Below are 24,960 nucleotides of genomic sequence, written 5' to 3'. Positions count from 1 at the left end.
AGCTGTTGACATTCTGGGCGGAGACCCCTCATCGGGACTCCGAGGTCAGGATTGAACCCGCGTCACTACAGCTACGAGATGTCAGCTTGACTAGCCGCAAATCAAAGCAGTCGCAGATGCTGAAAATCTTTTCTTTCTTTCTTTTTCAATCTTTTTATTAATTTCAAAATATAGAAACAAAACATAGCAATAATACAGATAATATGAGATGTATTGTTACATTTAAAAAAAGAGTAATTGCAAAACCAAATAGTGGAAATTACCAAAACTCCCATACATGTAGAACTGATCACGGATAATATAAAGCAAAAAAAAAGGAAAAAGACAAAAAAAAGAAAAAAAACCCATCCCAAAAGAAAAAAAAACACTAAACTAAACTAAAAGACTTGGGCAAAGAAAATCTGAAATGGAAACAAAATGCGGCTCAGCTAACATCTGAGGAAAGAGAAGCAGAGTTAATGCATCAGTTTGAGATTAGTTCTGTCCCTGTCTTCCACAGAATCTGTTGCATCCACTGGTGCAGGCAGGTTCCCTGTTTAATGATTCCTCTTTGATACTGCACTGGACAGTCAACCTAGCCTCGTACCTGAGCAGTGTCTCTGCCCAGCACCTTCTGGCTTTGAAGTGGTGATCAGATGCAGGAAATTTTCTTACATTAAAGCCTCTACTGTTATCCTGATTCTTCTTACAGTCAGCCCCTCCAGATCCAAAACTTGCATCCATGCAGAAAACTGGGATGAGAATTTTTAAACTGAGGGATTGCTTGATTAGGGGCTGATATAGATCAACAGTGGTGTGGAAATGGGGCACCAATGCTTGACATGTGTGAGGAAATGGGCAGTAGGATTTTAGGTGACTTCAAGTTATAGACAGTAGAATGAACGAAGGCACCTAGAAACTTAATTTTATTGACATGGAAATATAAACCAAGGAAATATGATATAAGATCATTTATTTATTTATTGAGTTACAGTGAGGAATAGGCACTTCCAGCCCTTCTAACCACACCGCCCAGCAACCTCCAATTTAATCACAGGACAATTTACAATAACTAATTAACATACTAACCAGTACGTCTTTGTATTGTGGGTAGAAACTGGAGCACCCGGAGGAAATTCACACGGTCACGGGGACAATGTAAAAACTCCTTACAGACAGCAGCGGGAATGAAGGACGTTCAGGGCAGCGCTGTAGCGTAGTGGTTGGCACCAACTATCGCTAAGTGGGGTTTGATTCCCACTGCTGTCTGTGAGGAATTTCTATGTTTCCCTGTGACCACGTAGGTTTCCCTCGGGTGCCCTGGTTTCCTCCCACATTCCAAAGACGAACAGTTATGGTTGGTAAACTGTGGCATGCCATGTTGCCTCTGGAAGCATGGTGACCCTTGCAGGCTGCCCAGCACGATCCTTGGTGATTAACTTGACTCAAACAACGAATATCACTGTACGTTTTGATGTGTGTATGAGAAATAAAGCTAATCTTTTAAAAGGAATGGAGGAAAGTTTAGGGGAGATGCTAAGGTAAGGTTTTTTTTAACACAGAGAGTGATAAGTGACTGGAACACACTGCTGGGGCTAGTGATGGAGGCTGATTCATTAAGGACATTTAAGACTGCACTGCTGCCACAAAATAACAAATTTCATAAACTATGTCAGTGATAATAAACCTAATTCTGATTCTGATTCATCAGCGGACTTCAAAATAAAGAGCAAGGTATAGGATTCTGGACATTACCGACCATGAGGAAGGCAGCATACTGGGAATTGCTGTACCAGTAGTTCATGGAGCTAGATAATTGACACTGAGATATCAATTCAATTCACACTTCAGTAGTTGGGGAATTTAAGTTCCATTAATTAAATAAATCTGGAATTGAAAGGCGGTATTAGCAGTGGTGATCATGAAACTACTAAATTGTTGTAAGCCCCAATTGGCTCCTAATGTTGCTCTTACCCAGCCTGGTTCCCATGTGACTTCAGACCCATATCAATATGGTCGGCCTTAAGTGTCCTATCCAATGGTTTAGTCATCCAGTGAAAGCTCACACTGATGTTGTATACGCTCAGCCGCTGCTTTATTAGCTACCTCCTGCACCTGCTAAAGTGGCCACTGAGGGTATACTTGTGGTCTTCCGCTGCTGTAGTTCATCCACTTCAAGGTTTGATGTATTGTGTGCTCAGAGATGCTCTTCTGCAAACCACTGTTGTAACATGTGGTTACTTGAGTTACCGTCACCTTCCTGTCTGCTTGAACCAGTCTGTCTGTTCTCCTCTGACCTCTCATTAACAGGGTGTGTTCACCCACAGAACTGCCGCTCACTGTTGTTTTTTTTTGTTTTCTGCATCTCTCTAGAGACTGTTGTGTGTGAAAATCCCAGGAGATCAGCAGTTTCCGAGGTACTCAAACCACCTCATCTGGCACTAATAATTTTTCCACGGTCAAAGTCACTTAGAACACATTTCTTCCCCATTCAGATGTTTGGTATGGGAGATTCCTACTGGTCGTCGATGGATTAGCAGCTTTTTACCGTTGCTCCTATTTTACTTACTTTACTGCTTTCAACCTTACTTTTAAATGTGATATTGTTTTACTATGGCTACAAGGGGTGCCAAAAGTACTAAAAAAGAAGAAGAGCCGCCCACAACTTTGGAATCTATTATGGAATTGCTTCAAAAACACGGAAAAGAATCTTCCGAGGAGTTCCAGCAGGAGTTCCAGCAACTCAGCTCTGAAATTAAAAAAAAGATACAAAATTGGATTCTGTCGAAAAAACCTTAATTGAACATGATAAATGAGTAGAAGAGAATGAAGCAACTCTGGGGATTTTGGATGCGAGAATTGATGACCTGCAAAAGCTTTGTGAAAAACAATCCAAGATTAATGAAAAATTAAGACAGAAGATTATCAATTTAGAGAATAGAAGCAGAAGAAATAACCTATGAATTTTGGGCATTGAAGAGTCAACGGAAGGTGATAAGCCGATGGAATTCTTTGCAAGCTTTTTGGCACAATTATTTCCTAAAACTTTAAAGTCTTTAACTATGATTGATCGAGCTCATAGATTGCCCGTGCCTAGACCAGTTCCAGGAGCGAGACCCAGATCAGTAATAATCTGTTTTCATGAATTTCAAACAAAGGATCATTTAATTCATGAATCCCGTCAAAGAGGGATGTTTGATTACAATGGTCAGAAGATGAGGATCGTTGAGGATTTTTCACCCGAGGTTATGAATGAGTGTGCTAAGTTCAAAAAGGTTATGTCGGAACTTTATAACAAAGGTTTCAAACCTTGTCTTTGTTATCCTGCTCGGTTCAGAATTATACTGAAGGATGGCTCTAACGAATGTTTCCATTCGAGTGAAGAAGCTCAGAAATTCTTAAAATCAGAAGATTAACTGTTCAGTATCTTTCTACATGAATAATTGCTTCTTTTACTTTTGGTAAACCTTTGTAGCTAACTCTGCTTTTGAAACTTTAAATGCTTTACTTAGAGAACAAGATTTTAACGAGTTAATATCTTGTGTGTTCATATAGAAACCATAGAAACCATAGAAACTACAGCACAGAAACAGGCCTTTTAGCCCTTCTTGGCTGTGCCGAACCATTTTCTGCCTAGTCCCACTGACCTGCACACGGACCATATCCCTCCATACACCTCCCATCCATGTATCTGTCCAATTTATTCTTAAATGTTAAAAAAGAACCCACATTTACCACCTCGTCTGGCAGCTCATTCCATACTCCCACCACTCTCTGTGTGAAGAAGCCCCCCCTAATGTTCCCTTTAAACTTTTCCCCACTCACCCTTAACCCATGTCCTCTGGTTTTGAATTTTGATAGTTTTTTAATTATTTTATATTATGCTTATTTTTCTTGAGTTTTTTTCTGTCAATAAGGCTTAGTTTGGGTATTTTTCATTTTATCATTTTGAAACTGTAATAATTAATTTATATTATGCAGATGACAGTGCGCTGCGCGTGCGCAGCTCTCCGTTGAAAAATAATGTTGTATCTGTTAAATAGAGGCCGTGGACAATTCTGATTTGATGGAGAATGGACGTGAAAGCACAGAGGAACATCTGGAGAAATTTCTGAAATACTCGTCCGCTGCTGTCATTACTGTGTGGTCGGGAATCTTTCAGAGGGTAGGCCTCAAAATCCCCGGCCTTGCCTGCTTTTGGTGACCAAGAAGGAGGTCGAATCGTTCGGCAGAGATGCTGCTCAGTACTCGGTGTTCGGAGAGCTGATCAGAGCTTGAAGTTTTCGGATGACTCAGAGTCAGATTGTGGTCGGCATGGCAGGGAGAGTTTTTCTTCCTTCCTTCTCCCGCCTGCGTGAGATGTGGGACATTTGAGAAACTTTGAACTTTACTGTGCTCACGGACTTTCTTCAAGTTATGGTATTGTTACACTGTTTGTAACTATATGTATAATTATGTGGTTTTGTCAGTTTTTTCAGTCTTGGTTTGTCCTGTGTTTTGTGATATCACACCGGAGGAAATAATGTATCATTTCTTAATGCATGCATTACTAAATGAAAATAAAAGGGGACTACATGTTTTCATAATCTAATATGTGTTCTTGTTATGAGGGTTAAGTTTTTTTTCTTTGTCTGCTGTTTTGTCTAGGTTGAAATGCAGTTAACCTTGAAGCTAATTAGGAGCTAAACCAGTAGGTTTTTTTGGGAGGGTGACATCATTAGGTTTAGCTGTTGGCTTTCTTTTGGCCAGCTTTCTGACTTTGGGAGGAGGGTGGGGGGATGGATATTTTTTCTGGAAGCTCTTTTGGATTTTTAGCCAAATCTGTTGCTTGGTTACCACATTTCAAGATTTATTGTTTGGTTCGAATATACATTCCAGTGGTTCCATTGAGAGTGGGGGAGATTCAAACAAGAGGACATCAGTTGAGAGTTAAAGGGTAAAAGTTTAGGGGTAACATGAGGGGGGACTTCTTTACTCAGAGAGTGGTAGCTGTGTGGAACGAGCTTCCAGCAGAAGTGGTTGAGGCAGGTTCAATGTTGTCATTTAAAGTTAAATTGGATAGCTATATGGACAGGAAAGGAATGGAGGGTTACGGGCTGAGTGCAGGTCGGTGGAACTAGGTGAGAGTAAAAGTTTGACATGGACTAGAAGGACCGAGATGGGCTGTTTCCGTGCTGTCATTGTTATATGGTTATTACTTTAACCTTTCTATTAAATCGTTCTAAAAATGGAACAAACTATTAACTCACTTAGTCTTAATGTGAAAGTTTTAAATCACCCCGTGAAATGGAATAAGATTTTTGCATATATTAAAAAAACTTAAGGTTCCAATTATTTTTCTGCAAGAAACTCACGTACGTAATTGTGACAATTTACGCCTTTTCAGTAGTTGGAGGTTTATTTCTATTCCTGTTTTCAGGCTAAGTCTAGGGGTGTTTCATTCTTTATAGATAATAAAGTTCCCTTTGTCCAACATAAAGTAGTGTCTGATACTAATGGGTGTTTTGTCATAGTGTCAGGAAAATTAGATAATAAATTAATGGTATTTGCTAATCCGTAAGCCCGAAATACAGATGACCCAGGATTCTTCGAGTGTTTTTTTCCGTTTTTGCCAGATTTGAGCCTTTACTCATTGGTGATGGGAGGAGACTTTAATTGCTGGTTAGGTCCAGCCTTAGATCGGTCATCTTTTAAACCAGCGACACTTAATGAATCAGCTTTGTTTATTCAATCTTTTCTAATGAAATGTGGTATTGTTGATGTATGACGTTTCTTATATCCACTGGACAGGGAGTACTCGTTTTTTTCTCATGTCCGCCATACGTTTTCCAGGATTGATTATTTTTATTGATAGCCAAATGATTCCATTAGTTTGATCCTGTGAATATAAAGAGATTGCTGTCTCAGATCATGCCCCTGTGCTTTTATCTTTAAATCTCTCCGGTCTTCCTCAAACAAACAAATCTTGGTGCTTTAATCTAACTTTGCTATCGAATAAGGATTTTTTAAAGTTTCTGGAGAGACAAATTATTCTTTTTTTTTGAAGAGAATACACCGGAAGAGACTTCTAGTCTTATTATATGGGATGCTTTTAAGGCCTATATTAGAGGACAAATTATTTCATATACTGCAAGTGTCAAGAAAAAAGCTAATAAAGAGAGAATTGAGTTAGCTAATCAGTTGAAACAATTAGACCAAAAACTATAGCTCCAGTTGCTGCTTTATATAAAAGGGGTGTTGAAATTCAAACTAAATAGGATCTTCTTTTAACTTATCCAATTGAAACTCAACTCCTAAAAGATAGAAGTCAATTTTATATTCATGGAGACAAAACAGGTAAATTACTGGCTAACCAATTAAAAACCTTTATAGCTAAACAGCAAATTAAAGAAATTTGTAAAGCTAATGGTGATAAGACAACTGACCATTCGGAAATAAATGATAACTTTAGAGAATTCTATTCTAAACTTTATACTTCCGACCCCCCCCAAAGATAATACTATTATGAATAATTTTTAGACCAATTAAACATTCCTATACTTTCCATTGATAACCATAAACAGTTGGATCAACCTATTTCTTATGAGGAAATTGCCGAGGATGTACGTTCATTGCACTCAGAGAAGGCCCCGGGTCCTGATGGATTTTCTGCAGAATCTTATAAGGCGTTTTCCTTACTGCTTATACCTCATTTATGTTCAGTTTTTTTCAGATTCCTTTAAGTTGGGTAGGTTGCCACAATCTTTCTATGAAGCTTCTTTTTCGCTTATCCTTAAAAGAATAAGAATCCAACTGAATGCTCTTCATACAGACCAATTTCCTTACTTAATGTTGATACTAAAATTCTATCCAAAGTTTTGGCCCATAGGATTGAAAATATTTTACCATCTATCATTTCTGTTGATCAGACTAGATTTATTAAAAATCGGTATTCCCACTTTAATATTCTTCGCTTATTAAATGTTATTTATTCTCCTTCTAAGGAGATATCGGAATATCTTTAGACGCTGAGAAGGCTTTCGATTTGGTTGAATGGAATTATTTATTTAAAACCTTAGAAAAATTTAATTTTGGGCCCGATTTTATTCAATGGCTTAAATTACTTTATTTATCTCCCTCTGCTCGGGTTCTTACTAATTTTCAGAATTCCAAACCTTTTAAACTTCAGCATGGAATCAGACAAGGTTGTCCTTTGAGCCCTTTGTTCTTTGATCTGTCCTTAGCACCCTTAGCCATTGCTTTTCGAGAAACTAATGATATTATTGGTATTTTAAGGACAGGTACTGTCCATGAAGTTTTGCTTTTGCTGATGACCTATTGCTTTTTATTTCTAATGTTGAGACTTGGTTACCTCCTGTGCTTTCTTTACTCTCTTGCTTTAGCCAGTTTTCAGGATATAAACTGAATTTACATAAGAGTGAACTTTTTCCTTTGAATAGTTTGCTATCAATTAATACTAACCTTCCTTTTAAAATTGTAAGAAACCAATTTACCTATTTGGGTGTAACAATTACTAAGAATTATAAACACCTACTTAATGAAAATTTTCCTAACCTTCTGAATTATGTAGAAAGGGCCCTATCAAAGTGGTCGCCCCTTTCATTATCATTGATTGGCTGAATTAACTCTGTTAAGATGAATATTTTACCTAAACTTATGTACCTTTTTCAGGCCTTACCCGTTTTTATTCCTAAATCCTTATTTGACTCTCTTGATTCTATTATATCTTCTTATCTATGGAAAAATAAACATTCTCGACTAAATAAAGTAAATCTTTAAAAAGCTAAAAAGAATGGAGGTTTAGCTTTACGAAATTTTAGGTTTTATTATTGGGCAGTCAATATACAAAATCTTACGTTTTGGTCATATTACAGTATATTAACCGTGAGGACTGTCTAATATGGGTTTCTTTAGAAGCTAACTCTGTTAATAAATTTTCTATCATTTCTCTTCTTGGATCCTCACTTCCTTTATCCTTAAGTAAATTAACTGATAATTTGGTAGTTAAACATACTTTGAAGATCTGGGTACAATTTAGAAAATAATTTGGTTTAATGGGATTTTCTCTTTCAAGTCCCATTTTTTCTAATTATTTTTTTAAACCCTCTATGACCGATCCAGTTTTTAAAGAATGGCAACACACATAAAAGTTCCTGGTGAATGCAGCAGGCCAGGCAGCATCTCTAGGAAGAGGTGCAGTCAACATTTCAGGCCGAGACCCTTCGTCAGGACAGAATGGGATAGATTGGGTATTAAATGCTTTCAGGATTTGTTTGTTCGAGGAAGTCTCCTTTCGTTTGAGCAATTCTCAGCTAAATATAGCTTACCAAAAACCCACTTTTTCTGATATCTACAAATTAGAGACTTTCTGCATTCTGAATTATATACATTTCCTAATAGTCCCGGTAAGGACTTATTAGATAGATAGATATACTTTATTAATCCCGAGGGAAATTTGGTTTTGTTACAGCCGCACCAACCAAGAATAGAGCGTAAATATAGCAATACAAAACCCCCCAACAATCAAACAACAAAATGCAAACTATGCCAGGCAGAAATAAGTCCAGGACCAGACTATTGGCCAGGGTGTCTGACCCTCCAAGAGAGGAGCTGCACATTCGATGGCCACAGGCAGGAACAACCTCCCGTGCCACCAAGTGTTGTATCACGGTGGAATGTGGCCGAAGTCCAACAGTAAAAAGTTCAATATCCAGTCTGTAAACACGTTCCTCGATCGTAATATGCCCCGGATTGCACCATCCATTGCTAACCAGATCAGTAAGCACCCAACTCCTTTACGCTTACCACTCTCAGTACACTTCCGGTCAGCCAGAACGGTATTACCCACCAAACTCCTTTTCTCCAAAAGTCTCTGTTATCTCGACCCGGTCCTCTTTCCTCGGCTTTGTGATCCCCCCCCATGTGTTTTCCTCCGGATTTCAGCAGGGTTGTCCACCGCTCTGTTCGCTAAACCGGCCGGTATTTGCTGTTCCGTGGAATACACAATGCGACCTTGCTTCTGTCCCGCGTGTCGGGATGTAACCATTTCCAGCGCTAAAGAAAACTCAAATAAAACTCTCTCTACCGGCATGTTAGAGAGGGTGCAGCTTCGACGTGTTACCGTGAGAAAAAAAATACAAAAAGTAACGTAAATTAAAAAGTAAGAAGAAGAAAGTAAGAATAGATCGGAACAGCTGTACCAGGCTGCATGCACGACCTGCACATAATTTCTAATTTGAAACCCTTTCTTAATGGTTCAATATCCAATATTTATGGTATGTTGTTGGGAATGAGAAATGCTCCTTTAAACAAAATTAAGAATCTCTGGGAACAAGATTTACAGACTTCAGTTTCTGAGGAAACTTGGAATGAAATTTTTAAATTGGTTAACACTTCTTTGTTATGTGCCCACCACTCCCTCTTACGATTTAAAGTGGTCCTTAGGGTTCATATGACTAAGGATAAGCTATCTCATTTTTATTCCGATATATCTCGCTTTTGTGATAGATGTAACAGTGGAGAAACTTCATTAATTCACATGTTTTGGACATGTCCGAGTCTTGGAAGATATTGGAAGGAAGTATTCCAAACTTTCTCGGTACTTTTTAAGGTAAATTTTAAGCCTAACCCTTTGACGGCCCTATTCGGTATTGTTGGAGGAAAAGATATTATTTTGGAGACACCTAATTTACACATTTTGGCGTTTACTTCTCTTATCGCTAGGAGGGCGATCTTGTTTAAATGGAAGGATGTCGTTCCGCCTACTCATGCTCAATGGTTACATGATGTTACGTCATGCTTAAATTTAGAGAAGATCCGTTGTTCAATTTCTGAATCTAGCCAAGACTTTCAAACATTGTGGGGACCAGTTTTGAACTATTTTCAAAACCTTTGACTTGCTGTTAAAGTACAGATGGTGGCTAATAACATATTTCACTTTATGATAAGGATTTTTTTTCCTTTTTTCTTTCTTTACCAAACAGCTTTGATCTTGGTAGTGAGCTTAGATTCTTTTTCTGTATAATAAAATCATTACATTTCAATATTATGATTTAATTTAATTTACATGAATATAGGGTAATGTGATTGCAAGTGTGATTCTAATAGAACCATTGAACATTACAGCACACAGACAGACCTTCTGGCTCTTTTGGCCCTTCTTGGCTGTGCTAAACCGTTTTTCTGCCTAGTCCCACTGACCTGCACCTGGATCATATCCCTCCATACACCTCTCATTCATGGACCTGTCCAAGTTTTTCTTAAATGTTAAAAGTGAGCATGCATTTACCACTTCATCTGGCAGCTCATTCCACACTCCCACCACTCTCTGTGTGAAGAAGCACCCCCCCAATGTTCCCGTTAAACTTTTCGCCCTTCACCCTTAACCCATGTCCTCTGGTTTTTTTCTCCCCTTGCCTCAGTGAAAAAGCCTGCTTGCATTCATTCTATCAATACCCATCACAATTTTATATACCTCTATCAAATCTCCCCTCATTCTTCTACGCTCCAGGGAATAAAGTCCTAATCTATTCAACCTTTCTCTGTAACTCAGTTTCTCAAGTCCCGGCAACATCCTTGTAAACCTTCTCTGTACTCTTTCAACCTTATTAATTTCCTTCCTGTAATTTGGTGACCAAAACTGCACACAATACTCCAAATTTGGCCTCACCAATGCCTTATACAACCTCACCATAACATTCCAACTCTTACACTCAATACTTTGATTTATAAAGGCCAATGTACCAAAAGCTCTCTTTACAACCCTATCTACCTGTGACTCCACTTTTAGGGAATTTTGTATCTGTATTCCCAAATCCCTCTGTTCTACTGCCCTCCTCAGTGCCCCCCATTTACCTTGTATGTTCTACCTTGGTTTGTTCTTCCAACGTGCAATACCTCACATTTGTCTGTATTAAACTCCATCTGCCATTTTTCAGTCCATTTTTCCAGCTGGTCCAAATCCCTCTGCAAACTTTGAAAACCTTCCTCACTGTCTACTACACCTCCAATCTTTGTATCATCAGCAAAGTTGCTGATCCAATTTACCACAATATCATCCAGATCATTGATATAGATGACAAATAACAATGGACCCAGCACTGATCCCTGTGGCACACCACTTGTCACAGGCCTCCACTCAGAGAAGCAATCCTCCACTACCACTCTCTGGCTTCTTCCATTGAGCCAATACCTTATCCAATTTACTACCTCTCCAAGTATACCTAGTGACTGAATCTTCCTAACTAACCTCCCATGCGGGACCTTGTCAAATGCCTTACTGAAGTCCATGTAGACAACATCCACTGCTTCCCTTCATCCACTTTCTTGGTAACCTCCTCAAAAAACTCTAATAGATTGGTTAAACATGACCTACCATGCACAAAGCCATGTTGACTCTCCCTAATAAGTCCCTGTCTATCTGTATAGGTTCCGTGACCTCACTACTTGTTTGCCTTTTTTCCATTGACTCCATGCCAGTTTCCTTTGTAAGTACAGACGCAAAAAAAACGCTTAAGATCTCCCCCCCATTTCTTTTGGTTCCATACATAGCCGACCACTCTGATCTTCAAGAGGACCAATTTTATCCCTTACTATCCTTTTGCTCTTAGTATACCTGAAGAAGCTCTTTGGATTATCCTTCACCTTGACTGCCAAAGCAACCTCATGTCTTCTTTTAGCCCTCTTGATTTCTTTCTTAAGTACTTTTTTGCACTTTTTATACTCCTCAAGCACCTTATTTGCTCCCTGTTCCCTATACATGTCATACATCTCTCTCTTCTTCTTTATCAGAGTTCCAATATCCCTTTAGAACCAAGGTTCCTTATTCTTATTCACCTTGCCTTTAATTCTGACAGGAACATACAAAATCTACACTCTCAAAATTTCTCCTTTGAAGGCCTCCCACTTACCAATCACATCCTTGCCAGAGAACAACCTATACAAGTAAAATAAAACAAAATAGATTATATTATTTGCAGGGTTTCAGATTTCAGGATCATTGGGACCTCTTCTGGGGCAGGTGGGACCTGTACAAGAGAGATGGGTTACACCTGAACTACAACGGACCAATATCCTTGCAGGGAGATTTGTTAGTGCTATTGGTGAGGGTTTAAACTAGATTTGCAGGGGGATGGGAACCAGAGTGCCAGAGCAGATAGTGGAGTGGGGGTGAAAATAAATAATGTTAAAAGTTCATGCAAAGTCACAAATAGAAGGGTTGTGTGTGGTAGTAATAATCTTTTTTTGATTTATAATATGTATCTTCTTGTACTCTGTATTCTTATATGTAGAAACTAATAAAGATATTGAAAGAGATGTTTGGTATGAATAACAACTGAACCTCTTAACCATGTCTTCATGATTTTATGCATTGAATTGCTGCCACATGATAGGCTGATTAGATACTTGCATTTACGTACAGGTGTACCTAATAAAGTGGCCACTGAGTGTAAGTAAATGGACCACAAACACCAGCTTGCAATTAATTCCATGTCACACAAAACAATAAAAAAATCATTCTAAAACCTAAGTGAAATTTTGAGACACAAAGAAATGGAAATGTCATTGTTGACTAACTGGGCTCACACTTTATTTATTTGTACACAAGGAGAACAGCCTGGCCCCTTCACCAAACTGTTATAACAAGGAAATGCCAGTTTATACGGAAGTTGACCAATTGGTAACCTTGTGGATGTTCAAATTCCTTATTTACAAAATCCATCAACACTCACACTATTATAATACAGGTGTTAATACCCAATGGAATCTATACACCAGAGGCCAACAATACTTCAGAATTAGTAAATTAACTGATCAATAGTAAACTCCTTCATTTGCATCTTTGTCTTGTTTTGGTGTGTCAAATAGCTCCAGTCCCAAGCTCTGCAATGGGAAGCTATGCTCTTCAAAGACCTTTCTCAGTTGGGTTGACTGCACATTATCAGTAACCTATCCTTGCCTGGACATTATCTTATCTCTTGCTTTGTCACAACTTCCACAAGATCTATGGTTGATAGAGCCATCAACTACACCTCCTTTATTTCTTGCACATCTTCTCTTCATCCCGCTCTACACCAGACAGTGCAGGTATAGAGTTCCCTGCTCCTTATCTTTCATCCCACCAGCCTACACATCCAGCACATCCTCCTTCAAAACTTCCACCAGCTTCACTGGCCATATTGTCCCTCCCCACCCCTTTCTGCTTTTTGCAGGGACCACTCTCCCTGTGACTCCCTGGTTTACTTATCCCACCCCACCCTTCCCCTCCATGCACTTTCTCCTGCAACCACAGGAGGTGTAACACCTGTCCCTGCACCTTCCTCCATCACTACCATCCAGGGTCCTAAACAGCACCTCCAGATGAGGCAGATGTTCACATACATCTCCTCAACTTTGTTCATTACATCCGCTGCTCTTGATATGGCCTCCGTGACATTGGTGAGACCAAGGGCAGAATAAGCGACTGCTTTGCTGAGCACTTGCGTGTGTTTGTCATGGCCATCGCGAACACTTGGTTGCAATCCATTTTCATCCTCCTCTCCATTTCCACCACAACATGCCAGTCCACAGCCTCCTTCACTGCCAGGATGAGGCTAAGTGCAAAGTAAAGGAGCAACACCTCATATTCTGCCTGGGTATTCTACAGACAGAGTGCATGAAAAACGAATTCTCCAATTTCAGGTAATCTACTCCCTCTCTGTCCCTTTTCTCCCTCCTCCTGATCTTCCCAGTTCCTTCTACACCCACCTCATCCCACATCACTCTGTTTCTTTCCCCACCTCCACCCACTCCATCTCCCATCACCCACAGACTCCTCCCACTGGGCCCCCTCCCCACAGCAAATTGTTTGTTGGTAAGGTGTGGAACCTGAAGATAATTTCACTGGGTTTTACCATTCATGTGAGACTGTATTACACTGCTTTATTTCTTCATGGCTGAACTCCAGATCTCCATGGCCATCTAGTCTTTCTGCCTTTTCACCTCGTGTCCTCCCACAGATGGAAGAAGACACTTGTCCAGCCCTCCTGTTCTGCCAAGACTTCCAGAGCAATATCAGCTTTTGAGCCTTACTCTTCCATGTTGCAGTCAGGTGGTGCTTTATTCCTTTAAGTACCAAAAAGAAAATCTACTGATTTGGAGAGTGAGTGATGAAGGTAAGAAATAAGAGTTGGACATGGGATGCCTCAAACTTGCTCTGTAATTCAGTGATCATGATAGATTCCATCATAGAAGTCTGCTATTTTTTGATCCCCAGATCTCAATTACCTTGGTGCCCAAAAATCTCGAATAGATTTGAGATTCAAGTTTATTTATCACATGTACAAATACGCCTGAGGTTGTGCTGGGGGCAGCCCGTAAATGTTGCCACACATTTCGGTGTCAGCATAGCATACCCACAATGCTCGACAGATCAACACAACACAACAAGTAACAAAACAAGCCCTGTTCCTCCCTCACACGTACCAATGCACATATGCAGTCCCTTAACCCCAAGACATACCGTCTTCTTTGGCCTCTAGCCTCCAGGAGACTCAATACACTCAATGTCTGAACATCTACACAGCCCTCTACATAAGCAAATGTCTCCTTTTAGTCATAAATGGTCCAAATCTTTCCCGATGAATATGCCTCCTGGCTCTAGACTATCGAGCTGGAAGAAATAGTCTCTTTGAACCCACCATCTGAAACCCCCTCTCAGAGACCTGTGTATCTTCAGAATTGCTTAGGTCCTCGAGAACTCCAATTTTTTGTTAATCCCGTGGCAGTTAAGGTCAGAGGAGTGATGGATTTTTTATAAGGTTCTTCCTGGGGACAAGAAAGAGCTTACTGCAACATCATTCTAAGTACGGTGTTCAAGTGCGTTGTCCAGGTGACTGATGCACAGATCCAGAATGATGGCAGGATCATTCATTTCTCCAGGAGCCCGATGAAACAGTTTGCTGCACAGCTAACATTTGACACCATCACCAGTTTCCCCAGAGTGCTGAATGTAGATGTCCGTGCCTTATTGAGGTGAAAGTGAGCTCTGTAAGTCAGTCCTGTGGTGTACATTAACTACAGGGGCTCCACCTCCCACTCCTTGGACCATTTTCTCTTATTACCTGTCAGCTACTTGAGCTCAATGTATGAATCCTGCTCCTCAGCTAGTCCCCTGTTCCTGGTCTTAAACAGAATTACAAGGAAAGCTTTAGAGTATATTATATCTACAAACCTAATCACTGTTGATTAATTCAAAAGAAAAACATAGAAACATAGAAAACCTACAGCACAATACAGGCCCTTTGGTCCATAAAGCTGTGTTGAACATATTCCTACCTTAAAGCTACCTAGACTTTACCCATAGCCCTCTATTTTTCTAAGTTCCATGTAGCCATCCAGGAGCCTCTTAAAAGACTCTATCTTTTCTGCCTCCACCACGATCGCCGGCAGCCGATTCCATGCATTCACCACTTTCTGCATAAAAAACTTACTCCTGACATCTCCTCTGTACCTACTTTCAAACACCTTAAAACAATGCCCTCTCGTGTTAGCCATTCCAGCCCTGGAGAAAAGCCTCTGACTATCCACACAATCAATGCCTCTTATTATCTTATACACCTCTATCAGGTCACCTCTCATCCTCCGTTGCTCCAAGGAGAAAGGGCCAAGTTCACTCAACCTATTCTCATAAGGCATGCTCCCCAATCCAGGCAGCATCCTTGTAAATCTCCTCTGCACCCTTTTTATGGTTTTCATGTCCTTCCTGTAGTGAGGTGACCAGAATTGAGCACAGTACTCCAAGTGAGGTCTGACCAGGGTCCTATATAGCTGCAACATTACCTCTCGGCTCTTAAACTCAATCCCACGATCGATGAAGGCCAATGCACCATATGCCTTCTTAACCACAGAGTCAACTTGTGCAGCAGCTTTGAGTGTCCAATAGACTCAGACCCCAAGATCCCTCTGATCCTCCACATGGCCAAGGGTCTTACAATTAATGCTATATTCTGCCATCATATTTGACCTACCAAAATGATATACATGTATGATAAAAACAAGATATACGCAGTATATATAGACAGTAGCTCAGAGGGCAAAGATTACTGAATATTTTTTACTTCATGTGCAGAGATATAGAATCATTTTGTGTAGAAAGAGGCCTTTCATTGCATCACCTACTTACTTTAAAGTGCTACCCTGTTATCTCAATCCCATCCACTTTCCCTAGAGTCCTGCAATCCTGATGAAAGGGTCTTGGCCCGAAACGTCAACACTTTATTCCTTTCCATAGATGCTGCCTGATCAGCTGAGTTCCTCCAACATTTTAGATGTGTTACTCTGGATTTCCAGCATCTGCAAAATATTGTTTGTCCTCCAATCCTTCCCCGGTTCCCTTTGCAATATTATATTTAACCATTTTGGCTTCAGTTAGTCCTGACGAAGGGTCTCGGCCTGAAGCGTCGACTGCACCTCTTCCTAGAGTTGCTGCCTGGCCTGCTGCGTTCACCAGCAACTTTTATGTGTGTTGTTAACCATTTTTGCCGTTGCTTTGGACAATGTATTCCCCATCAAGGCAAATGTTGGCAAAAAATCATTCTTATCTTGCCCCCTTTTTAATTTTCCTCCCACCTCTTATCCTAAAGAAATACAGAAAACTGAATAGACCAGGTAGAAAAATAAAGTATACCTTCAAAGATTCAAAAATGAAACAATATGGAAACCACCAATACTTTGCTGAAATCAAAACATCAGAAGTTGGTGAAGCAATGGTCCTAGATCGTGCAGGCTCTAGATCAGTGATTCTAAACCATTTTTTATGCATGGACCCCTACCATTACATTCTTGATTGATCAGGGCATGAAGGAATACGGGGAGGGGCGTTGGAGGTAGGAGATTGGAGCTGAGAGGAAAAATGGATCGGCCATGATGAAATGGCAGAGCAGACTCGATGGGCCAAATGGCCTAATTCTTCTCCTATATCTTACGGTCTTATTAACCATGCACCGCAGATTGAGAACCCCTTCTCTAGATCTTGGATTTGAGATTCCTTCGAGCTGGGAATGTGGGATTTTATCAAGTGCTTTATTAATAAATGAACTACTGCTCTGTTCCTCTTTCCACAGAGTCTATGTCATCTGTTGAGTGTTTCCCGGATTTCTGTCACTCCAGTATCTGTCGGTTTTTTTCTGATTCCGGATGAATGAATACTTTCTGTTCTGGTGTTTTGGAAGAATGGATTCTGAGCACTAACCCAGCAATATTTCAGCACCGATTTCTCTGATCTGAGTACTTACACACAAAGATATACCAGAAATCTAGTCTTTCCCTGGTGTTGGAGAACTGTGTTTATGCACGGGTGGGAGGGAGGACAGGGGTTTCCTTTATTGTTGCTTTGTTGCTTGTTGCATTCTGTGTTACTCTGCTAAGCATTGTGGGCATGCTATGTTGGCGCCGGAATGAGTGGGCACACTTGCCGTCTGCCCCAAGGTTGTATCGGTTGTGAACGCAAGTGGCACATTTCACTGTCTGTTCCGATGTAAGTTTGAATCCTGAATCTTGAATCTACAAGGGAAAACAATAGCTGGATGCAGAATAGATTTATTGTTACAAGAGGTGCAGAGCTGGCAGACAATAAAGTGCAGGCGCAGGCCATAATGATGTAAGTTGTGAAATGAGACCATCCTATCATACTAGGGAGAAAAATCCTACAATTAAAAGCTTAACGCTATTGTCAAATTGTCTGACTGGAAGACATCCTTGCACTCTATAGGGTTACGGTTCCTAGGGTAGTAAAGAAAGAAGTGTATGTAAGGTCGTTAATAAGTCTATCATCTTAGCATTTGAGATATTTTGAATGAAAATCTCAAACATCGGTGTGGGCTGAGCTGTATAGCAAGGAAAGGTAAATTGTGCAGCTAGGAGCTCCCCATTCACCATACATATTGTTTCTGCCAATTTCCCCATCTATCATCTTCCCCATGACAATTTATTTGCCCTATTATCCTGACGTGTCGGTCGTGAGTCATTTATCAGGAGTGAAATACTGAGATACGTCACTGAGCCATTTAACTCCTTTGCAGAGTCTAACTATCTCCGAGACTCAGGAAGCCTTGCTGTGACAAGAAATGGCTCCCAGAAGGATTGATTTTCTGCTCCTCTTTTGTTACCACAGTGAAAGTTTTTAGAGTAAATTTAGGAGAAGCAGCACATCTGAGCCAGTTCTGGGATTGTGCTGTCAGGTTTAATGTTGTCCAACCACACGAGACAGGGAATGAAGCATAGGTTGTTAGAGTGAGTTCAGGCATGGCAGGAGCCTGCGTCACCTTACACAAGAGTGATGCGGGAATAACAGGTCGCAAGATTTCTCTCTTCATCAGTGGCCATCATCCAGATGTACAATTACATATCAATTATATAAAGGCACACAGATGGAAGGTGAGATTAACTCGTATATTCACATTGAAGACAGAGAGAGAGATATCAATGTTCATGTGCAGTTCTCAGTTCATAATCAGTGCCAAGGAGAGTCATTGCTATAAAAGAAATAGATCATTATATTATACTTCCTCCCCCTTTAGATTAATGTGATATACTGTAAAACTGTATATGTAACAAAACATTCAACTTCCCTTTAACAATCCATACTCAAATAAGCGTGCTTTCACAATAACAGCCCATAACTAACTTTGCTATATTAAAGTCTTTTGGGTGGTAGTCTGTTTCTTTCAGGATAGTGCTTTGGACCTGTGGAGTGGCATCAAGTTTGGCAGGTGTCTTGTCAAAGACAACGTTCTCTGTTGCAGTTGTCGCATTGCTGTCTGTGACATGATCATACTGAGAGGTAGGTCCAGTGACCGTAACGTGTCCATCTTGTTGGATGTAGCTGACTCAGGTGTGTTCTTTGGCTGGACATCCATTATCTGGTCCACATGACATCTCCATGTCTGATCTCCAGCAACCACTGTGTAAATCAGCAGTCCAGTTCTTGTAGCTGTCCTACCAGGTGTCCACTTGACTTCTTGGTAATTACGCGCTAGGACTTCCTGTCCAACCTCGAAGTTCCTTGCTGGTTCACTTGGCGTCTGGCTGAACGGTTTATTCTGCAATTCCCTCCATAGATCTAGTTTCAGGAGGTCTATGCGAGATCCCAGATTCCAGCTCATGGACAGCATTGCAGGTGTTTGATTTGTCGTCGCATGAACAGAGTTCCTCCGATACACAAAGAGGAAGTTGCCCACCATATGCTGTGGAGAAATATCCTCCTTGTCCATTGCTTTAATGGAATTCTTGAAGGTTTGGGCAAACTTTTCAGCTAACCCATTCATTGCTGGGTGGTGAGGAGCTGACTTGAAATGCCATTTTTCTTCATAAATAGTCTAAACTCTTCTGACGTGTATTGTGGTCCTTTGTCACTCACAATTTGTTCTGGTAAGCCATTTCTGGTAAAGATAGTCCTCAGAGAAGAAACAGTCTTTTCTGATGTGATTGACTTCATTGGTGTAACCTCTGGCCACATTGAATGAGCATCCACAGCAATCAGCAACATGGAGTCCACGACTGGCCCAGCAAAGTCAATATGCACTCTTTGCCATGGTGAAGACAGCCACCCCCACAGGTGTAACAGTGCCTGCGGGGGAGCATTTTAAACTTTGTGGCATCCCAAACAGCTTTTGGTCAAGTCTTCAATCTGTCTGTCTATCCTGGCCACCACACATAGCTCCAGGTGAGACTCCTCATCTTGACCGTACCCAGGTGTCCTTCATGCAGATTTTCTAACGCTCTGGTGTGCAGTTTAGAGGGAACCACAACCCGAGATCCACACATCAGACATGATATACCAACAGTTGGTGTCATCTCACTGAAAACTCTGGAAATAATAGGATTACCATGAGCTGGCCATCCATGTTGGTGATGTCATAGACTTTCAACAATGTCAGGTCATTCCTTGATTCTCTTTGTATTTCGGAATTTGTTATCAGCAACTGGTCCAGGAATGTCACGGTGGAACACCTCTGCTGGGTCATAGAATGAATACTTTTCTTCTTAGTTGCCAACAATGGAAGATGTGACAAGCTGTCTGCATTGTTGTGTTGTTTAGTACCCTTGAAATCTATGTCATAAGAGTGGGCTCTTAGGTAAAATGCCCAATGTTGCAACTGGGTAGCAGACATCACTGGGATTCTTTTCCTGGGATTGCAAATGGACACAAGGGGCTGGTGGTCTTTCACTAGAGTAAACTTTAGTCCATAGAGGTAGTGGCTGAACTTCTTTATTCCCCCTACTAGACTAAGGGCCCCTCGTTCATTTTGTGAGTAGTTGTGTTCTGCACTCGTCATAGTGTGTGACTAAATGGCTCCAATGCCATAAGGGGATGCATCACATGCCTGTCTGATGGGTAGGGATGGGTCATAATGGGTGAGCAGTTCATCTGATGTTATTAGTCTCTTGGTTTCCATGAATGCTCTTTCACCTCTCTCTGACCGTTCCCACTTTGCTCCTGTCCGTAACAGTGCGTTCAATGGGTGCAGCACTGTAGCAATGTTTGGGAGAAACCCATGGTAGTAGCTTAAAAGACCCAAGTATGACCTGAGCTGTGACACATTTTCTGGTTTGGGAATTCGCAGCACTGCTTCGGCCTTCCCTTGTGACTTATGTGAGCCCTGCTAGTCAATGTCATGTCCACAATGAGATTTCATTCTTGAAAAACTCACATTTCTCTCTCTTTACACGCAGACCATACTCACTCAACCTGGTAAGTACTTATCAGGGTCCTGGAGGTGATCTTCATCATTCTTGCCAGTCATGAAGATGTCATCAAGGTAATATTGTGTTCCTGGGATACCTTGGAGCACTTGGTCCATTGCTCTTTGCCCAATTGCTGGAGCTGATGCAACACCAAAGACAATATGATGAAACCGGAACAGTCCCTTGTGAGTGTTGACTGGCTCCTCAATCTCCATTTGCAGATAGGCTTGAGACAAGTCAATCTTTGGAAACCTCTCCCCAACTGCCAAAGTTGCAAAGGTGTCTTCTGTTCGTGGCAGGGGATACTGCACAGTATGCAGCAGAGGGTTGATGGTCACTTTGAAGTCCCCACATATGTGAACGGCTCCGGTCTTCCCTTTCTTGATCACCGGGACAATGGGCATGACCTAATTGCCCCACTCAGCCTTGAAGAGAATGCCAGATGCTTCCAGGCTCTGAGGTTCAGCATCTACTTTAGGATGTAGCGCATAAGGCACTGGACGTACTTTATGGAGTCTTGATGTTGCTACTTCATCCAGTTCAATTCTGGTCTGCATGCCTTTGAGCTTCCCAGTATCCTTCTCAAACACCTTCTTATTAACCTTAAGCAGCTGTGACAGTCTCTGATTAGTGCCTCCATTTGGCCTGCAGTTGCCAGTTGGTGACACATTGAGAGCTTTGATCGTGTGCCAGTCTGCTTGGATTTTTTTCAGCCATTCATGTCCAAAAGAATACTGGCTCTTCACTTTTCAACACATAAAGCTCTAACTACTGTTTTTGTCCCTGTACATCACATTCCCTTTCATTTTGTCTTTGGGAGACACTTTTTGCCGCCCAAGCATCACTGAGGTCTTTTCTAATGGTAGCTGAGAAAACAGTCTGTCGTAGTCAGCCTCAGGGATTATGCACAAGCTGATTCTGCTTCCAGCTCCGTTTTCAGTTTTACACCAGACACAGTTTTTATGATCCATATGATTCTGTGATCAGCTTCAGTAATGCTATTCAGTTCTAGGCTCACCTTCGTCAGTCTCTGTGTTGTCGAAGTCCATTTCATATTCGGTCACGTTATGCATTTATTTAGTTTTCTGTTTGAAACTTTTCACTCTGTGTGGTCTTTCTCTTTGGTTGTGCTTTTTGTCCGACTTGCACTCTCTTGTCTGTAACATTTTCTGCAAACTTTTTCTTGGAACCAACAGTCACTTGCATCATGGGAGGATTTGCCACATCAATAATTTTTTTTTTGCACCATTCAGGGACATCTTGTGCATTTCACTTTGTAAGCTCTTTGACGTGCCTGTCTCTGTAAATGTCCTGAGTAGTTGGAAGTTCACATCTACCAATGCGCTGGGCTGTCTGCACAACTCTTTGCAGAGTCCTGCGATTGAGGGAAGTACAGTTTCCATACCAGGCAGTGATGTAGCCTGTCAGGATGCTCTCAATTGTGCCCCTGTAGAAAGTCCTTAGGATCTGGGGACTCATGCCAAACTTCTTCAACCGTCTGAGGTGAAAGAGGCGCTGTTGTGTTTTTTACACCACACAGCCGGTATGTACAGACCACGTGAAGTCCTTGGTGATGTTTATGCCGAGGAACTTAAACCTGTTCACCCTCTCAACCCCAGCTCCATTGATGTCAATAGGGGTTAGCCTGTCTCCATTTCTCCTGTAGTCCACAACCACCTCCTTTGTTTTTACGATATTGAGGGAGAGGTTGTTTTCTTGACACCACTATGTGAGGGTGGTGACTTCTTCTCTGTAAGCTACATCATTATTATTTGAGATTAGGCCAATCAACGTAGTATTGTCGGCAAATTTAATTAGCAGATTTGAGCTGTGGGTGGCAAGACAGTCATGGGTATGCAGGGAGTAAAGGAGGGGGCCTAGGACACAGCCCTGAGGGGCTGCTGTGTTGATGGTCAGAGGGGCAGAGGTGAGGCAGCTCACCCTTACCACCTGATGGCGATCTGACAGGAAGTCCAGGATCCAGCTGCACAAGGCATGGTGAAGGCCAAGGTATCTGAGCTTCTCGTCAAGCCTGGAGAGAATTATGGTGTTGAATGTTAAACTGTAGTCCAAGAACAGCATTCACATAAAGGAATCCTCTTCTCCAGATGTGTAAGGGCAGTGTGTAGAGCTGTGGTTATTGTGTCATCTGTCGATTGGTTGTGTCAGAAGTCGAACATAGAGACTATCCAGTCTCTCTCCTTAGAACTCAAGCCCTTCAATCCTGGCAATGTCCTTGTGAAAGGTACATCCACAGCTTTGCTAATAAAGTGGTCTGTGACTTTGATTTCAACCTTCAGCAAAGTGATGGAATGTGTTGTCAACACTGCTATTACCAGGGAACTGTTATGTTGCAACAAAGAAAATAACCTGCCCACTAATTCCAGGGATTTCACCAGGACCCCTGGTCCAAACATGAACTAAAACGCTGAATTCTAGAGGTGAAGTGAGAGTGACTGCCCTTGCATCTCGGGCTGCCTTTGAATGACTGGGTAAAACTGAAATCAATTTTGTTTCCTGGAAAAGGCTGGATCTGTTCCTCACATCGAGGTGCTGGGAGTCAATTACTTTTATACCAGGATGTCACAACAGGTACTCCTTGGGAAATGTTCCCTGGCCCAACTATCTTCAGAAGTTTTATTGCTATCTATCCTTAGACTTCAATAAACTGAAGGAAGGGAACTGAAGAAGCAACAAGAGGTGTTCTGGCTGAGGGAGCTGCCCTGGGAAACTCTAGCAGTGACTTCCTGAAAATAGGATGATTCATTCCTGACAATCACAACTAATCTCCTTTATCTGTTGTAAAGTTGTGTAGAGCTGTGGCTATTGCATCATCCGCCGATCGGTTGTGTCGAAGGTTGAAATCCAGTTCTCCAGTTATTGGACTGGATTCCATTCAATGCCCGTTTACTTCACTTTAATCAAAACACCTTCAAAGTAAATTTATTATCAAAGTACGCATGTGTTACTATACTGTCATGAAATTTGTTACTTTTGCTGCAGCAGTACAATGCAATACATGATATATGTAATATAAATGAACAACAGTAATTATATATATGTTTATTAAATAGTTAAGTTAAATAAGTATTGCAGAAACAGAAATTTTAAAGAAGTATTCAGATATTGTTTATGGGTTCAACGTCGGTTTAAGAGTCGGATGGCAGAGAGGAAGGAGCTGTTCCTAAATCACTGAGTGTGTGCCCTCAGGCTACTGTACTTCCTTCTTGAGGTGGGGATCCTTAATGATGGGCACCATCCTTCCGAGGCATCACTGTTTGAAGACGTCTTGGATACTACCGAGGCCCAGTACCCGAGATGGAGCTGACTAATTTTACAAATTACTACAGTTTACTTCGATCCATTGTAGTAGCCCCTCCATACCAGACGGTGTTGCAGCCTGCCAGAATGCTCTCCACAGTACATTTCTAGAAGTTTCCCAGTGTTTTAGGTGACAAACCAAATCTCCTCAAACTCCTAATCAAATATAGCCACTGTCTTGCTTTCTTTATAGCAGCATCGATATGTTAGGACCAGGTTAGACCCTCAGAGATGTTGGAACTTGAAATTGCTCACTCTCTGATCCCTCTATGAGGATGGATTTGTGTTCCCTTGTTTTACCCTTTCTGAAGTCTACAATCAGCTATTTGGTCTTACTAACGTTGAGTGTACAACACTCAACTAGCTGGTATCTCTCAGTCTTGTGTGCCCTCTCATCAACATTTGAGGTTCTGCCAACTATCAACAGCAAACTTATAGGTTGCCCCTCTACACATGCTCAATGGTTATGCGATGTTATGTCATGCTTAAATTTGGAGAAGATTCGTTGTTTGATTTCTGATTCTAACCAAGATTTTCAAACGCTATGGGGACCCTTTCTGAACTATTTTATAAATCTTTGAACTGTTATTGTTACTAAAATATAGATCTGGGCTATTATTATAAAATACTATCTGGTAAAGTACTCTTTTTTTTTCCTCTTGTTTTTTCACCAACCAGCTTTGTCTTGGTAGTGGGTGTAGATTTTTTTAATAATATAATTAACCATATTATTGTATTTCATAATTCAATTTATTTTATTTGATTGATCATGAATATGGGATACCGTGATTGTATCAGTGTGATTTATATATAGTGCATTTTGTGCTATCTTATTTTGATTTATAAGATCTTTATGAATCTTGTATTTGTGCATATGAAATTTAATGAAATATTGGAAAAAGGAAAAAAGAGAGCTAACTTATAGATAGCATTTGA

The 24,960-nt window shown here is 40.9% G+C and overlaps 1 protein-coding gene across 1 annotated transcript in view; it reads left to right on the top strand.

The window, feature by feature from the left end:
* dnajb6b (DnaJ heat shock protein family (Hsp40) member B6b) overlaps positions 1–4,240 on the top strand; it is a 116,107-nt gene extending 111,867 nt beyond the window's left edge. The window contains exon 11 of the mRNA XM_072254034.1: positions 4,023–4,240. The gene's annotated coding sequence lies outside the window, so the exon portion shown is untranslated. The remainder of the gene's footprint in view (positions 1–4,022) is intronic.
* The last annotated feature ends 20,720 nt before the right edge of the window (positions 4,241–24,960 follow it).

The sequence above is a fragment of the Mobula birostris genome, chromosome 3 (assembly GCF_030028105.1).
Source record: "Mobula birostris isolate sMobBir1 chromosome 3, sMobBir1.hap1, whole genome shotgun sequence".
In the NCBI taxonomy this organism is placed as follows: Eukaryota; Metazoa; Chordata; class Chondrichthyes; order Myliobatiformes; family Myliobatidae; genus Mobula; species Mobula birostris.
This window is presented reverse-complemented; position numbering and strand designations above follow the sequence as displayed.